This window comes from Carlito syrichta, unplaced genomic scaffold, assembly GCF_000164805.1.
Source record: "Carlito syrichta isolate Samal-C Ts95f unplaced genomic scaffold, Tarsius_syrichta-2.0.1 Scaffold304229, whole genome shotgun sequence".
In the NCBI taxonomy this organism is placed as follows: Eukaryota; Metazoa; Chordata; class Mammalia; order Primates; family Tarsiidae; genus Carlito; species Carlito syrichta.
Window position 1 is genome coordinate 161687 of NW_007248325.1, and position 18758 is coordinate 180444.

At 39.4% G+C, this 18758-nt stretch overlaps 1 pseudogene; it reads left to right on the forward strand.

The window, feature by feature from the left end:
- The first annotated feature begins 18131 nt into the window (after positions 1–18131).
- LOC103261935 lies at positions 18132–18551 on the forward strand (annotated as a pseudogene).
- The last annotated feature ends 207 nt before the right edge of the window (positions 18552–18758 follow it).

The following is an 18758-nucleotide window of genomic DNA, read 5'->3' on the forward strand; positions in this document are numbered from 1 at the left end:
AGCAGATGTTGATTAACTTACTTCAAGTAATGTTTCCACCCCTTAGTTTAGGAAGGTCAAGATACTTTGATTAATCACCTTCTTATTCTTACACACAGTGAAGAAGAGATAATTTCCGAAAAAGAATGTAGGTTATTTTTGCCAATTCAAGGTAAAATAGCATAATGTAAATCCATCCCCCCCCAAATAACAAATATTATTCTACTGAGGTCTATTCCTAAGAACTTGAAAATTTAGCAAAATGGGGGTCGGGGGAGGCAGGATTGGCAGTAGTGGAAATCTGCTGGGGGAGGGTGAGCACATATCATCAACAAGAGTACCTGCTAATGAATATTTGTATAGCTAATCCTGAATGGTATATCACATCTTTAAAATTAAAAGTTAAAAAAAAATTAACAAAATGTTTTTTAGGGGCGCACTCATAAGGCTTCTAGTGGAAACTAGATGATGAAGGATTTGTATGCTAAGAGTTTGGAATTTTGCCAAGTAGATTATACTTCAGTAAATGATACTGAAGTGTACTTAAGCATGATAGGATAGGATTTGTGTTTTTGTGTTCATTTGTTTAACCACTGATGGAAATATGTGAGTTGGATTGAAAGAGTAAATCACAGGAAATAGGAAGCCCAGTTAGGCAATTGACAACAATTTAGTCTAAACAAAGTTATAAGACCTGACCTAAGACAATGCCAGTGGATCTAGAAAGAAGGGAACTATATTAGTTAGATTTTTCTATATAACAAATTATCCCAAAACTTAAATATTTAAAGCAACTACTATTTATTTAGCTCATCACTCATTAACCAATGGAGGGTAGAGGTGACGGGACATTTGGCAATGCCTAAAGACATTTTTGGTTGTCACAACTCAGGGTGGGATGCTAAAGTCATCTAGCAGTTAGAGGCCAGGGATGGTGCTAAACATTTCACAGTGCACAGGACAGCCTCCTCCCCCACCCCGCCCCTTACCCCAACAATCATCCAGTCCAAAATGCCAAAAGTACCAAGGTTGAGAAGCCCAGATTTAGCTTATGACTCTGCTGTCCATCCGTATGGTTTGGGCTTTACTGGGATTCTGCTGATCTGGGTCAGGCTCAGCTGATCTCATCTTGCTGGTTCATATGTGTGTGGTCAACTAATGGGTCAGCTGGAAGCTGGCTAATCTAAGGTGGCTCAGCTGGGACAACACCTTTCTGATCCCTGAGATTTCACAACTTTCAGCAGGTCAACCAGAGATTATTCACGTGGTAGAGGCAGAACTACACTCACAGCCTCACAACGCACAAAGTGTTGTGTCAGTCTCATTCTAGGAGTCAGAGCAAGTCACAAGGCCAGCCCAGAATTAAGGGTGAAGAAATAGACTGCACCTCTTGATGCAAGGGCTACAAATAATTGTGGTCATTTTTAGAATCCACTAAAGAGACAGACTCTTGAAATGGCTAAGATGTAGAATCAAAACAGCTGGTGGTCTCTGGTAAAAGGAAAAAGATGGTGACATTAATATTATATTGACCAAAGATACATGATTAATTGAATCCTGTTTGGGGCTGCCTTCCTCTCCACATGGTTTGCAGGGAAAAAGAAAAGAAAAAGAAAAGATATATATATATGCACACATACATAGAGAACAAAGCAAAGTTTTTATAAACGTTCCATCTTATTTCTATCTGGGAATTTGACTCAAAAGCCAATAGAAAGATCTCATGAGTTATTTGTTTTCAAGAGAAGTTTATTTTTACTAAGCATATCCAACCGTAAAAATCTACCAGAAAAGTAAAATGAAAAATCTTCTCTGTCTAGTCCACACAAAAATGTAAGTTTTTTCTACAAAATGCAGAAAGGCCACATGCCTAGGGGATGAGAGGAGGGAACAAAGGAAGAAAAGTGGAGAAAGGGGGATGTCATGGGGGTGAGAAGAAGGGAAGCGTAGACATATAGCTGATATATGGCTAATATATGGGAGGACTCTCAAGGAGCCTACAGAAAGCTCCTGAAGAGAAGAATGCATTCTCTAAAGCCTTACTCATGTATGAAATCTAATAATTAAGTTTACACACTCATCCTAGAAAAAGTGCTACAGACCTCATTGCTGAATATTATTACAGTCACCTTTGAAGTACTACTCCTGGGAAGCTATGCACCAGTGCCTAATCCACCCATCAAAGCAATTTTGTAACTATTTTTCTGGAATGGCCATCAGAGCTGTAGTCGTATTACCCTTGATGTCCTGAATGAGAACATGTCTTTCTTTCAATATTTCCTTTATCTCTGGGTAAAGAAAAAAGTCATTAGGAGTCAGATCCAGGTAATAAGGGGTTATTCCTATTTTTTTTACTGGTTAAAAACTCCCTCACAGACAGTGCTGTGTGAGCTGGTGCATTATCATGATACAAGAGCTCCTTCAGGATCATTTTTGCATGCACCTTTCTCATACCAGGAGTTTCAGTTAATATTTTCTATCAATGTTTATTTGGTCTACTATGCTTCTCACAGTCAGCCAATGATTTTGATGCACAATTTGACAATTATTTGCAGTTTTCATCAGTTCTGCTCCTTACTGGCCATCCTGATCTCTCTTCATCATGGACACTTTCTCTCCCCTCAGAAAGACGTTTAGTCCATTTGTACATTGCCACTTTCTTCATGGCATTATCCCCATAAACTTAGACTAACATGTTCCTGATTTAACTTCTATCCTACGAAGTATAACAAGAAATTCGATGTTTGCTCATTGCTCTAATTCAAGTCTCAACATTGTTGTGATGGCACACAAAAACATGCAACAACAATGATGAACACCACTCAGCAAGACAGCATCACACATCGATATGAACACAGCTGTGAGACACTGATATACCAAAGTTATGAAGTCTTGCTAAGTTGTTTGCACAATACTGCCAAGTAAATGCACAGTGGCAAGTTCACGAATTTGTCATACCTCATACACTCTCCTCACAAGGACAACATATATGCCAAATATAATGCTCCTGAACCTGACCAATTTCTGACAATATTTCTTTCACAAGATACTGCTCTTCAACCTAATTTTTTCCTTTAGAAGATTTTGTGTCAGCTTCCATGTCCTCATCAGTTGAGAAGCATTAGATGTGGGAGATAAGAAAAGAGAGAAGATCAAGGATAACGCCAAGTTTCCAGATTAGGCACTTGGGAGGCAGAGTTTTATTTAGACTAGATATGGATATTTGGGAGTCCTTTGGCACGGTTAGTAATTGATGCTGTGTGTGTAAAGAAAATTACCCATGGAGAGGATACAAAATGGGACGAGAAGAAAGCCAAGAACAGAACCTTGGAGAGTATTAATATTAATTTAAGCGGCAAGAGAGAAAATGAAGAGCTCATTGAGTAGGCTCAGAAAATTGACTGGAGATCTGTAAGTGGAAAATCAGAAAGGGATATGGGTGTAAAACATCCAAGAGGAAGAAAACTCCAAAAAGAAGGCTACACCCAGCATAATCCAAAGCAACAGAGTGTAAAAATAAGATTAAAGACTGGAATGGGCCAGGCATGGTGGCTCACGTCTGTAATTTCAGCATTTGGGGCAGCAGAGGTGAAGGATTACTTGAGCCCAGGGGTTCAATATCAGCCTGGGCAACAAAGCGAGACCTGGTTTCTACAAAAAATAAAAAAAATTAGTTGGACATAGTGGTGTGTGCCTGTAGTTCCAGCTACTTGGAAGTCTGAGACGGAAGGATGGCCTAAGCCCAGCAGGTCAAGGCTGCAGTAGCCATGAGCATGTGACTACACTCCAGTCTAGGCAACAGAGTGAGACTCCTACTCAAAAAAAAAGACTAGAATGAATATTGGCTTTGGCAATGCTCATAGGTGATCCAGCAGTTTCAGGAGTCAGTAGAAAGTACTATTAACATTGCAAGTAAGATTGTGAGTAATTATTATTTTATTGCATGGAGATGAAGGAGGAGCAGAGATATGGAAAAATGTGGTTAAGATAGTTGTTTTTTTTTTTTTTTTTACTTAAAGACATTTGGTTATATTTATGTGCTGAGGGGAAGTATTCACTGGAGTGATAGATGATACAGAAAGGGGGAGAAACTTGATGAAATAATAGCTCAAAGTGTATAGACTAAATGAGATGCAAAAGAGCACATTGGAGAAAGAGTCTCTTGTAAAGGTAGAAGGAAGTAGAACCTGGCCAGTTAGGAGTGTGGGTTTTCAAGTGGATAGCCTTTTCTCCCTCTATCAAGTGAAGAACAGCCATTAGTTGCCTGTTCAGGGTAAAATGGAGAAAGGGCATGAAGCAGAGTGGCTCGAGGGGCTGGAATTCAGTGATGAATATAATATTAGACTCTATACATATAATTTTCATTTCATAAAGAATGTGAGAAACTAAGAGTAGAAAAATTGTGATAACTAAAAAGAAACAAAAAGTTACAGGCATTTAAATGGAAGATAATCTAGCAATGTTTAACTTCAAGTACAGGAGATAAGCAAGTTGGGAAACATATAGAGCAGAACTGCAATGTATTTATTCTACACTTATTGACTCACTATGCCAGATCCTCCAAATAAAGGATCCTTAGTCCCAGCCACTAAATAGCTCACAATCTGGCAAAGAAGAGAACCAAACTGAGGCAGTCTAGCTAGCTTAGGCATGGGGGGGAATGGAAAGTTGCTAAGAGGTTAAGAAATCCCTCCTATGTCAGATAAAAGCCAGCTGATTCCAACATGGCAACAGATGTGACAGACAAACAACCCAGTGCTCATTATACCTTCATTGTAATAGTAAATGACACATGCCCCAGTGCCATGACAGTTCTGGACTCTACCTAATAAGATCAGAAAAGGAGTGTCACCCAATTCCTGAGAAATTGCCAGCCTTCTCTCAGGAATTTGTTGAATATCCCACCTACTACTTATCACATACTTTAAAAATCTTGATAAAAGCCAGCACTCCCTCCCTCCACTGCATCTACCTCTTAGAGATTGCCTAAACGGTCCTCTCTCACTATGTACTTTTGCTTTGTAACGAAGCTTTTTCCTTTACTTTCTGTGACTTGTTCTTGAATTCTTTCCTATGATGGAGTCAAGAGCCTGGTCCCAGGTATGAGTTGAGGGTGGAGCATCTTGGGAAGAAACTTCCAGCTCCCCAAGGAGTCAGTCAGCAGTGTGCTGGGCCTAACTGGAGAACACTGTCTTTCTTTCTCACTAAGGCAATCCTTCCCAAGACCACCAGCATCAAAACAAATGATCATAAGGGAAGTTGATCACAACAGAGGCACATGTGATGCCATGGAAGGAGACGTGTAAGCACTTAACTAATCAAGAGAGGAGGACGGAAATCAAAGTCAGAGAAGAATTCAGGATAAGTAGCATTTGAGCTGAGACTTAAAGATAGAAGAAGTTCATTAAGAGTCCAGGGCCTGGGTCAGAAAGGGTGTTCTAAGACATGGAACAGATGTGCAGAGGTGTAGCGAGAGTACCAGGAAGAATCAAGTCAGGCAGGCAGATCAGGAGACTCTCTGCCAGTTACTTAAACAAAAATAAGAGTTTCATGCTCTACCCACTGGGCTTGCCAGGCACTTAAAGAATCTTTTTGTTTAAAGATCGCTAATGCAGGGGGCACACCTCATCAACAAGGGTAACTGTGTGATGAACATTGGTATACCTAACTCTGAATTGTACCCCACATCTTTAAAATTAAAAAGTTAAAAGTTAAAAAAAAAAAATCCCTAACGTCTCACACATATTCTGGGTAAGAAAACCGGGACAAGAAAATGAAGGCTTTTCCCACTTCCTTATATTACCCATAAATACTAGGTAATATTATCCCCCACCACCTAGCTATTGCTAATTAATCTGATAAACACATTTCCCCAGAAGAGTCACAGACTAATCATTGCTTTGCAATTAACCCCTTGTACAGGTATTTGCATTCTATTCTCATACTTCTAGACACAACACCTTTCTAATAGATAAATTTTAGGCCTTGAAGAGTAAGAAAAGGGAAGACAAATGGAAAAGAGTGTCTCTCAGCACTTCTCAAATCATATGTCACATCATTTACTCTGCTTATACTTTAATGCTGGTCCTGAATAACTGAAAAGATTGCATTGTGTCTTGAATTTTAAAAAGTAATATAATATACAAGCCACTCACCACATTAATTCAGGTGCAACCTTGGACAAATTGCTTTGAACAATTTCAGTTCCTAAGAAGTTTTAACTGGAAAATGCACCATTCTCCATGAAGGAACCTTTGGGGAAAACGGGGAATTTGAAATTTTAAAATCAAATCAAAGGTGTACAGAAAAGATAGAACAAGAAAAATGACTTCTAAAAAATTGGTTAAAAAATGCTATCTGAGTTCAATTTATGGCACTATTATTCTAATCTTTTTATTAAAGATAAAAATATGCGAGAAAATATTACATACTTTTCTAACCTTTGCTTATGCATAGGAACATAATTGTTTTTTAAGAACACAAGTACTACTATAATTCTTGAAAATACCAAACATTGAAATCCTCTCAGTTAAAAATAAAGTTTTGGGAGGAGGTTGTCTAGGAATGAAAAGAAGCATAGATTAATACATTTTTAAGTAATTATAAAACATTTAATAATGCCCTCACTTGTGTTTGTCAGAGCTAGCAGCAGACAACACTAGCTTTGCTGTTGGTTCCACTTATAAAGGCAAATACAGACTTAGGATTTTAAAATCTAGAATAATGTTTTTCCCAGAATATGAAAGAGAAATTTGAATGTGTCAGATTGTTTAGTGTGATACTGAGTTCCATGACATTTTGTTTTTCAGCCATAGAGTCTCAGATATGCTGAGAATCTAAAAACAGGAACAGCAAGATCTATGGGGCAAAGCATGAACACACCTAGATCATCTGTTGTCTTCAAATATCATGGTCTCTCTCTGTGTGTCTCTGTTTCTATTTCCTCTCTCTCTCTCTCTCTCTCTCTCTCTCTCTGTGTGTGTGTGTGTGTGTGTGTGTGTGTGTGTGTGTGTGCCACACATAAACATACTGAAGCCAAGTGGGAAAAGCACTTGAGCCCAAGAATTCAAGACCAGCCTAGGCAACACAGTAAGACCTCATCTCTACAATAAATAAATAAATAAATAAATAACAATGGTGGTATGCACCTGTAGTCCCAGCTACTCAGGAGGCTGAGGTGGGAGGATCACCTGAGCCCAAGAGGTTAAGGCTACAGTGAACTGTGATTGCGCCACTGTAATACAGCCTTCTGAGTGACAGAGTGAGAATCTGACATATATATTATTAAATCATTTCCAGTCACAAAGTAGACAGTATTTCTAGAGTACTCCCAGTCAACATCAGGAAACAGCAGTCAAGATGACTAAGTATTATAATACCTTATCCCTAAATATTTCCATCAAAATGAAAAAATTGCACAGCCCATGCACATCATCAATATATATATATATATTTTTTTGAGTTGGAGTCTCACTCTGTCACCAAGTTTGGAGTGTAGTGGCATACTCACCACCACTGCAGTCTCAACCTGCTGAACTCAGGTGATCCTTCCGCCTTAGCCTTCCAGGTAGCTGGAACCACAAACATGCGCCACCACACCTGGCTAATTTTTTGATTTATTGTAGAGATGAGGTCTCACCAAGTTGCCCAAGCTGGTCTCGAATCCCTGAGCTCAGGCAATCCTCTCACCTCCACCTCCCAAAGTGTTGGGATTACAGGCATGAGCCACTGCATCCAGCAATATTTTTTTTTTTAAGACCTGTTAAAAAAAATAATAAATGGGCTTAATGAGGAAAGATCTTTTTGGGCCTGGATCTCAATTTCCTAGGCAAAGAGGCATAACTATAAAAAAGTCTCATTCATGCAGACTTTACCAAGTTGGAATCTGTGATCATTTAGAAAAAGACTGAGCCAAAGTATACCTAATTGTATGAAATTATTACAAAGTCTTAAATTTAATTTAATTTTATTATAGGGATGTGGGGTACAAGTAAGGGTTAACTACACAAGCAGGCTGCATGCAGGTGTTTGGGCATCTAACTGGCCCTCACTTCCCCTGGTTTAGGACCAGGTACCTTTAGTGCTGTTATATGACCTTCCTCCCTTCCTCAACTGGCAGTGGCATGCAAATTTTCTGGGGGGGGGGCTTTTTTATCTATGGGAATGCATAAAATTATAAGACAGTGCTCCCCTCTCCACCCCACTCTCCCAACTCAGTTCCCTCTGTTCATGTCCTCCAGTCTCCTGAGGCAAGAGTCTTTTTTTTTTTTTTTTGAGTTGAAGTCTCACTCTGTCGCCCAGGCTGGAATGCAGTGGCACGCTTACGGCCACAGCAGCCTTGACCTGCTGGCCTCAGGTAATCCTTCCACCTCAGCCTTCCAAGTAGCTAGAACTACAGGCACACACCACCATGCCTGGCTATTTTTTTGGTCTACTGTAGAGAAGAGGTCTCGCCAAGCTACCCAGGCTGGTCTTGAATCCTTGAACTCAGGCAATCCTCTCACCTCAGCCTCCCAAAGTGCTGGGATTATAGACAAGAGCCACCACGTCCGGCAGAGGTAAGAATCTTATACCCCCAGGATGGAGTATGACAGGCGCCTGCCCCTGGACACTGCAGAAGTCACCTTTCCCCACTGTTACTGCTCTACACTCCTCTACCTCTTCAGGTGTTTGCACATGCCCATGTTTCCAAGGCAGTTTATACTTTATCTTTTACCATTGATCTCTTTTCATTACCTTTATGTGTACTCTTGGACCCCTGATTTTTTTTCTTATATGGTGTTTCTCTTGGGCTTCTAGACCTTTTTACCACCTAGAATGTTCTTCCACATCATCACATGGCCTGGCCCTTCTCAACATTCAAGTGTCATCACAATTGTCATCAGATTAAAAAATGCCTTCTAGACCAGGTGCCCTGGCTCACGCCTATAATCCCAGCACTTTGGGAGGCTAAGGAAGGAGCATCACTTGAGCCCAGGAATTCCAGACCAGCCTAGGCAGCAGGTGAGACCATCTCTTCAAAAAAACCAAAAAATTAGCCAGACCTGGTGGCATGCAGCTACAGTCCAAGCTACTGTGGAGGTTGATGTGAGAAGATCACTTGAGCCCAGGAATTTTAGGCTACAGGGAGCCATCATCCTGTCACCACACTCAAACCTGGGTGGCAGAGTGAGACCCCAACTCAAAAAAAGAAAAAAGGAAGGAAGGAAAGAAGCAAAGAAAGAAAGACCTTCTGCTACCACCCCTTTCCATTACCCTTATTTTTTAGCATTTTTTTACTGATGTTATTTGTTTGCTTACTTGATTATTGTCCATCTCCTCCATCTCCTCCCTCCCTTACCCCTGCCACCACCGCTAAAATATAAGTACCTTGATTCTTAGAGCAGCAGCTGGGCATGATAAGAATTCATATTCTAGGAATGAATGATTGAGAAATGGGTGCTTGTCTCTCTCACTAGACAGTGAGTCCTGGCAGGGCAGGGGCTATTCCTCATTCATTTTTGTGTCCTTTGCATCTAATGTTGTGGGTACAGAGAAACACAGTAATGTTCAAGAAATGCTCACTGAATAAATGGTCTATTAATCAATGAATAATTATACTTTAATTATGTATATACAGGAAAATGCTGAGGTTGAACAGATTAATATCTGTCTAGAGTTGGTTAGACAGTTTTAGAAAGAGTATCAGAGTTAAGGGAACTACAGGGACTTTGAGATTTTGGGAGTGGACATGGATCTTTTAAACCTTCACAGTTTGTTTTAAGTTAAAAGAGGTGAAGTGATTTTCCCATGGTGTTTAAAAGTAATAAAGTCATATCTTTTTTAAAACAAAGTCTATTTCATTCTTCATAACACCAGAGGCTGATCTTTCTTCCGAGGTCACAAAAATTGTGACTTGTATGTGGTGTGTGGCTCAAAAAGATTGCCAAGCATTTGACTCTAAACCTTGAAGTCTTCAAAGAGAGTGGGCTGTCAGCACAGAGACCAGAGCCAGGAGAACTGGGTGGACAGAATCCATGATGGCTTTGCCATGTCACTAAGGGAGCGGGAGATTTTCCAGGAACAAAGGTTTGCTGCCATTGGGAAGAACTCTCCAGTTATGTCAATTATATTTTATGTCATGCTATCTCAGAAGTCCGGTGTACAATAGAAAGAATGCTTGAATGTAATGCCAGCTCAGAAAATCCAGGGCTAACACTTGCAAGATTTATAGAGAAGCAAGTTAGTTCACACATTCTCCCATAGTTGAGAGAAATGTCCCACAAAACTTATCATCTCCTCCAGCTCTAATTGATTCCATTGGTTTTAAGTTTCTAGTTCATTTTTGAGGGGATCCTTATATTTTGAATGTAAGTGTTCTGATGTCTAGAAAATTATCTTAGAGAAGGGTTGTAAATCTGTCTATTGTGAGTCTGATTAAGACTAAGGCATTGTCTCAGAGGAGAAAAAAGTCTTAGATAATTTTTAGCATTCTTCTCCATTCTGAGATTCCTTGGTACCTAAAGACCCCAACTTGAACTGATGTAAATTGGTATGTGAAGTTGTCGGACAGAGTAATGGGTGCTGGAATCTGATGACTGAAGTCTGAAGTCCCCCTGGGACTTTGCCTCAATGAATTGAAGAGACATCCACTTGCTTACTCTGAAGGTCTGATCTAGAGAAGTATGGGCAATCTCTCCACTCTGGACTTGCAGTCTCTAGCTAGGCTATATCCTATTTCTAGAACACTGTCGCCATCATCAGATCATCAAGACATCTTCTTCCTTCCCTCACACACCCACTACATTGCCTCTCCTAAGCTATGAGAGAAGTAGCATACTTGCTCCAGGGTCCCTGTCCTAGGTAAATTGCTTGTATATTTTAACCCTCATTTTCTGCATATGTGTAGTCTCAGTGACCAAAAGCACTTTGTGCCCAGTTTCTATTTCTGGGCATATAGCTGAAAACCTAACAAACTAAGTCTCAGCAAAATTGGAAGGTAGAAACTATGGGTCAAATTGATCCAGTTTCCTAGTTGAGAGGACCGTGAGTCAAACTATTTTAAAAGGAATGGCAATCACTTTCAAAGCATTTCGTATTTGTCAGAAAAACTGCAAGGGAGTGAGGAAAGACAAGCCCATTTATTTAATTACCTTTATCAGGCAACCCCCAAATTGTCAACTAACTAAAATACGTTATACTTAGGATGTGGTCTATTGACCAGCAGCACATGCATCTCTCAGGAGCTTGTTAAAATGCAGAATCTTCTCTTGAACTCAGGAGTTTGAGACTGCATTGAGCCATGATCACACCACTGCACTCCAGCCCGGGCAACAGCACAAGACATATATCTTAAAAATGAATATGCAGAATTTTGAACCCCACTCAGGACTGAATGAATCTGAATATATATTTTTATTTTATATATTGTATATATATATATGGAATTGGGACCTCTGTCACCCAGGCTAGAGTGCAGTAGCACAATCACAGTTCGCTCATTGATGCCTCAACCTTCTGGGCGCAGGTGATCCTTCCTCCTCAGCCTCTCAAGTAGCTAGGACTACATTACAGGTGTGCACTGCTACATTCAGCTAATTTTTGTTTTTAATTTTTTGTACAGATGAGGTCTCACTATGTTTCCCAGGCTGGTCTCAAATTCCTGGGCTCAAGCAATCCTCCCACCTAGGCTCCCCAAAGCGTTGGGATTATAGGCATGAGCCAGCATATCTGATCTGAATATGTGTTTTTTAAAGATCTCCAGATGATTGATATGTGTCTTAAATTTTGTAAAAGACTTATCAAGAACAGTAGTCCTCAGAGTGTGTTCTCTAGGCCAGAAGCATCAATCAACATCATCTGAAAACTTGTTAAAAATGCAGAACCGTACGCCCACTCCAGATCTACTCAGTCTAAAATTTTGGAGTGAGGTCCAGTCACCTGTGTTTCAACACATCCTGCAGGTGATTCTGACATACCCTTAAGTTGGAGAATTTCTGCCTCTGGACTTTTGCAATTTATATTCAAGAAGAGCTAGATTTTGATGAAAGTTGTTTTAATTCTAAATGTTTTAAGTGACTAAGAGAACCATATATCTGTCTGAACAATTTTTAAAATACCATCAGTGCCCACCAGTATTTCCCTAAGATATTTCTTTATAATTTTATTTAAGCATTAGTCAGGAATGATGAATGTGTATGTTGAATACCATTTGCTCATTCATCTGGCATCTGGCAAAACCATATCATGCTAATATGATGAATGATCCTGCCTCTTTGGAATGAGAAAACTTCCACATGGAGGCACAGTAATTACTCCTGAAGGAATGAACATAATGTAAACTGTCATCAAGGATAAGTTTTGTGGGCAAAGGATGCCCAAGAGAAAAGGCATCATTTTAGGCCTCTGTCCTCAGCAATGGTGCCCTGCAGCCTTGCTTCCATCCAAAGTCACTGTCAAGACTGCGTAGACATTCCTGCCCTTTGTGGCTTTGGGTTTTATTTAGCAGGTGATGGAATATTTCAAACTTCTACGTAGTACATCTGAAATACTTTCTACTCTAGGACTTTTTATTTCAAAGCAAAGTAGCTCCATGTCAAGGAGAAGCCAGAATGAGCACAATACGTACACATGTGTCTTCCACAAATATAGCTTTGCCCAGATGAACTTTTTTTGAAAGTTATGTTATGAAGACATGTACTTATTTTCTAAATCAACCCACTTAGCAATTTTACTTTTGGAAATGCATGTTAAAATATATCCCCAGATGAACATATAAACATATGTACAAGAAAGTTAATTGCAACTTAGATTGTTGGAAACAGGCAAAATGTCCACAGTTACATGACATAACCAATCAGAGAAAGTTCTCCTTGGGAGGCCCTCTTGTGTGTTCCAAGATATTTGCTCTTTAGGTTTTAGACTGTGGCCAAGACCAGTGTATTTGCCTCCTAGGACTGCCATAACAAATGCCACAGGCTGGGTGACTTAAAAAATAGAAATTTATGTTCTCACAATCTGGAAGCTGGAAACCCAAGATCAAGGTAGCAACAGGTTTGATTTCTCCTGGGAACTCTCTCCTGAACTTGCAGATAGCTGCCTTCTGGCTGTGTTTTCACTGGCCCTTCCTCTGTGGGTCTACCTCCCTGGTGTCTTTTCCTTTACTTATAAGGTTAGCGGTTATATTGGATTAGGGCACCTCCCTTACAGCCTTATTTCAACCTCCTTAAAGACCTTATCTCCAAATATAATCACATTCTGAGGTCCTGAGTTATCGGACTTCAACATCTGAGTTTTGGGGACACAATTTGCCCATGAGAACCAGCCCATTTGGAGAGGATCTTAACAGGGTTGTTTACTAAATGTTTCAGATGTATTTTAATAATTCAAAACTGCCCAGAATTTTATCAATTAGATTTATCTGTAATTTAAGAAAGTCATTGGTCTCCTACATTCTTAAATTTCAAACTTATTAGCTGTGGTCATGTTTGCATACATTATTTCACCCTGAATTAGGATGCCTACATGATTTTTAAAATTAGTATTTAAGGTATGTTAGTAAACATCTTTTTTGTGTGGAGAAATGTTTTGGCTAAATAAGAAAAATGAGGTATAGCTGCCTCAGTGAGTAGTGGCTGATTATTAACCCTGGCATGGGCTCTGCGAAGATTTTAAAAGCATACAACTAACCCTAAAGATTTGAAGGAGATCCTTCAGGTACCTCCGCGGTTGTAGACTGAGGCTAAGTAGGTGGACTCTGAGACTATTTCTGGAATGTAGTCATTTTACATCTAGTAGACAAAATAGTGTGCCATGATTTTGAACATAGGATTTAGAATAAGAGTTTGAATTTCTGTTTCCCACATAAAATAAATATGATAATAGTACCTATCTCTAAGATTATTGTAATCAATAAGATAATGATATAAAATGCTGATGATTCCAGACCTAAAGTAGATACCCAATAAACAAGACTTCATTATACCTTTATATAAGCTTACTTTTTATGATTATCTTACACACACACACACAACTTCCTTAAGCCACTGCACTAAATGATCTCTAAAGTTACTCTCTTAACTCTAGAACTCTGTGATTGGCCAAGATGATTCACAGTTTAAAGAAGAAGAAGGAGGAGGAGGAGGAGGAGGAGGAGGAGGAGAGAAGAAAAGAAGAAGAAGAAGAAGAAGAAGAAGAAAGAAACTTTTAAATACATGTATTACTTTCAATATAAAAATAAACCATACTTTTTTATTTTGTGGAAATTATATTTTTATGAATCACATTGTTTGATTTAACCTATATGTGTTAAAATAACCATCTCAGGCTCACCAGGTGAAGCATTGCAACACCTAACATAGAAAAAGTTAGGTTAACTTTTAAAAAACAGTTGGATTAACTTTTTCTATGAGTATCATATCATTAAGCCTATCATTTATGTATTACAAATTAAATAAGGTAATATATGATCATTAAAATAATGAAATATATATTTTCTGTGTCAACATGGAATAATCTTGAAGATATATTATTCAGTGGCAAAAGCCAAGTACACAGAATTACTTGTGGTACACTATTATATGTTTAAAAAAAGAAATACTTTTTTGTGTTGTTTACATTTTTACCATGTGCCTGAATTACCTTTTGAAAAAAAAAATAGATTTCCTTTTCACAGTAAAATATAACAGGAACGAACAGATGCCCAAGATTTCATTTTCAAACAGAAATCCCAATCAGCAGCACCCATAGCAGCTGCTGTTTATCTTTATTTGATAAGAGCAAAGCAACAGATTGAAACGAAAAATAAACTAAATGACAAGGTATCTACAAAGATCAAATTCCAGGTGACTTTTTCCAATTGCCTTTGCTAGAAGCACCAGAATAGTTTCTCAGTCTTAAGACTGTGATTTAATGGAAACAACAAATGATTTGGCATCAGACTGAGCTGGGTTCCAATTCCAGTCCTTCTACTTCCTACCTGTGCAAATACAGACAAATGACTTTACCCTCTGAACCTCATTTTTATCAGCACACAGGCATCAAATCTATGTACCACGTAGAGTGATCTTGAGGCTAAAATGAAATTGCATGCATAAAAGCACAAGGCAACAGATATAGACCATGTAGATTCCCTTCTCATCTCTTTCACAAATTCCTCTTTGGTAGGCCTGGCAAGATACACACATACATTCATTCATTTATTCAACAATAAAAAATAGACTTTTCTAAGCATTGGAGCTAAAACTGAAAGCAGAATAGACACATTCCCTGCCCTCTTGAAGCGTAGGCTCTAGCAGAGGAATAAAAATTGTAGTAAGTGCTACAGTCAAGCACTTACGTGCAGGACACCATACAAACTCCTATCAGGAGCATCTAGGTATGGAAGATGTCCCAGAAGGCTTCCAGAGGAAGTCATGTTGACAATCAGGACTGATATAAGTGACCCCAAGGGGGATATTCTTGTCTGCCCAAGGGCTCAGCTGACCTCTGGAAGATCAAAGGTGCCAGACAAACAGTGCAAGTCCAAAGCTCACAAAGCAGCTCCCCTTCCATCAAACTTGTCACACCCAATCTTTTCCAATGCCCTAGTGAAAGTAGATGTTGTGAAGTACAGTTGAAAAATGTGAAAACTGCAACTCAAAGAATAGAAGTCAAACATCACACAGCCACTGAGGGGCAAAACCAGGATTTTGATTGTTTCTGACACTTTTTTAAAAATCGGTGCAAATTTTTAATTATTTTTATGTACTTTTTTACTATTGTTTACTGATCAGTAGAACTTACTTCATTATACTGAAATTCTGACTCAGTGCTGGGTATATCTAAGATTTCAGCCACACTGTAATTCCTAGAGGAGAGTTTGATGCCTAATATGTGTTCAGTAAATATCTCTTGAATTAATTAATAACTTTCAAGTTTGAAGGACCCCTTGGAGGCATCCTTTGTCTTTTGAATAATGTAAGCTTTTAGAGAACTTCAGAATCCTCCTTAACAAGGGTATTTTTATTTATTTATTTATTTGAGTTGTAGTCTCACTCTGTCACCCAGGCTGGAGTGCAGTGGCATACTCAGGGCCACTGCAGCCTCATTCTACTGGGCTCAGGCAGTCCTCTGCCTCAGCCTTCCAAGTAGCTGGAACTACAGGCATGCATCACTATGCCCGGCTAAATTTTTGATTTATTGTAGAGACGAGATCTCACCAAGTTGCCCAGGCTGGTTTCGAACCTGTGGACTCAGGCAATCCTCTTACCTCGGCCTCCCAAAGTACTGGGATTATAGGAGTGAGCCACTGCACCCGGCCTTGCAAGAATATTTTTAACTGGATTGTGTCCTTTCTTTCCACAAAATGCTAAGGGGCAGCATGGCTTCTAGAGCCAGCTCCATCAAAGACATCTGGCTGGGCTCTGAGAAGTGAGAGAAATGATATTGCAAAACAGTCCAACTGAAAAATTAGGGAAATAGGCCAAAGAATCAGAAAAGGATCACTTAAAGATTAGGAATTTAGGTTAGGACATGGCTTTCTAATATGAAGTTAATATGACTCATTCATTTTGAGCTGGCAGAAGAAATGTTAAACATTTTTAGAAAAGATCCTCTAGTTTTCCTCTTACCACATAGATTCACTCCTGGCATCCATCTAAGCCAAACACTCTAATACACTGAAGAATGTGCCTGAGAATAAAAAACAGAATCAACACGACATTTTTCCTTTCCTTTTACCTGAAACCAAGGTGTGAAGTTCTTGGGAATTTAAAGCTTTAGTACAATGAATAAACTCTATTTCTTTCTGAAAAACTTTGTTCTTTTGGAGTTGCAAGGAGTATACTTTTAAACATGGCATCTGCATCTTAATTGCCCTGTTTTAACTCTGAGTAATCTAATCCTGGGAGGTAAATTAGGCCCTTTTAGTGGTCTATTAACTTTCTCCTACCCCTAAGGGGAAATTTATTAAATTCTCTTTATGTGTTCCAAGAAAGTAAACCTTGGAACTGGCTAGTAAGCTTGTAAGAGCCTAATGATGATCGTGGAGTGAGTTTCCACCAGCTTTTAGTGTTATTTTTAATGCATTCCAAATGTAGACTTAAACCATTAGCTAACACTCTCACTCTTGCTCTCTCTCATCTTTCCCTTTTCCTTCCTACACGCAAACACATGCTGCCACTTTCTCTTTTTCAGCACACACAAAGACTTGAATAATTTCTATTTGTTATTCAGATCTTTCTTCTTCTTAGAATTCCTTTCCTGTCCCCCAAATCTAGATCCAGGTGTTCCTCCAATATACTCTTACTGTTATTGCTAAGTCTAGCTCCACACTAGTCTGAAGACAATAGGACAGTGGGGACTGTTTTTCTAATTGGGTTCTGTATGCCATGGTCCCTGGCAAAGTACCTGGTAAGTGGTAGGCACTTGATACATTTTTGTTAAAAAGCAAATTAATGAGTGCATTAATCCAGCTCTCATATGCTTAGTTTTGTCAAAAGACAAAATTACAACAATTTTAATTTCAAATTCTCAATTGACTTTATTGCAATTTTAGAATCGTTCAGCACTTCAATTCATAAACTAGAATAAGTGACCCAGTGAGTGGAGAAAAAAAGTTGGTTTTATAGGCAGAGGACTGAAAAAAGCAGAAACTAAGAGCAAAAAGTGAATGGGTCATTTCAAAGTTTTATCCCTCATAAGCAGGAAGCGGAAAACAGAACAATAGAGAAATAAATTATTGGTTAACATCAGGTGCTTCAGGTTACTGTCCATGTAAGGATTAAGAACAGAGAGAACTTCATTATCATGTCAACTGACACTGGCCTTTTTGGAAAATTAAACTGCTATCTCTCCCTCTTGATTTCTCCAGAGATCAGATTATAACTCTGCTTTGGTTTGGTGACGTGGAACTCCAGCACAAGTGACTCCATTTTGAACTTTAGTCTCACCTGTTGGGGTCCAGTGTAGAAGTTTAGTCCAAAACAACGGTCCCCTATCATTTCTATTTAACCGAGATCAAAGAAAACATACTAATTCATCAATTCCTTGACTATCCTCTATCAAGAAAGAAGTCATTAATTTTCCGAGGCCAAAAAAAAAAGAAATCATCTGTTGGAATATGAAAACTTTCTTCCTAGAACCTCTGGAATGCACAGTTGCAGACCCCAGACCAAAAAAACATATATACAGTCATGTCAACTCTATTTAATAATTCGTTTTCCATAAGCATTGAAAGACAACTGCTCACCCACAATCTGCTGAGCTTGCATGTGCGGGGAGTGCGGCCGCGTGGGTCCCCCTTACGCCTCCAGGCCACCGCGGTTCGCGTCTGCGCTGTGGAGTTCAACCCCAACTTAGTGGCGCGTATGATACCCAAGGTGGAGTGGATGGAGCTCCTGGAGGCGGCAGACACTTTGCACTTGTTCGAGGTGCCCAAGGGGTCTGTGCGGGGGTACCAGCAGGATGAGGAGTTTCTGAGGAAGATGCACCACGTACTGCTAGAGGTGGAAGTGTTGGCGGACATGCTGCTGTGCCCTCATTCTGGATGTCTGTTTCCCATCAGCCGTGGCATCCCCGACCTGCTGCTGACTGATGAGGAAACCGAGAACTGATCCTGCCAGGCGCCGGTTTTTCACTTTGTGACCGTGTGTATCTTTGTTGATGTAAATCTCGTCTGCTTGCCCTGCCATGCGTATCCCCAACCCTTGATCCAGTGACACGCCAAACACACAGTGTTCTTGAACTGGATAGTATATGTTTTCTCATTAAATGTTCAAAGTCACAAAAAGAAGAAGAAGGACAGCACTGGCAGTATGATT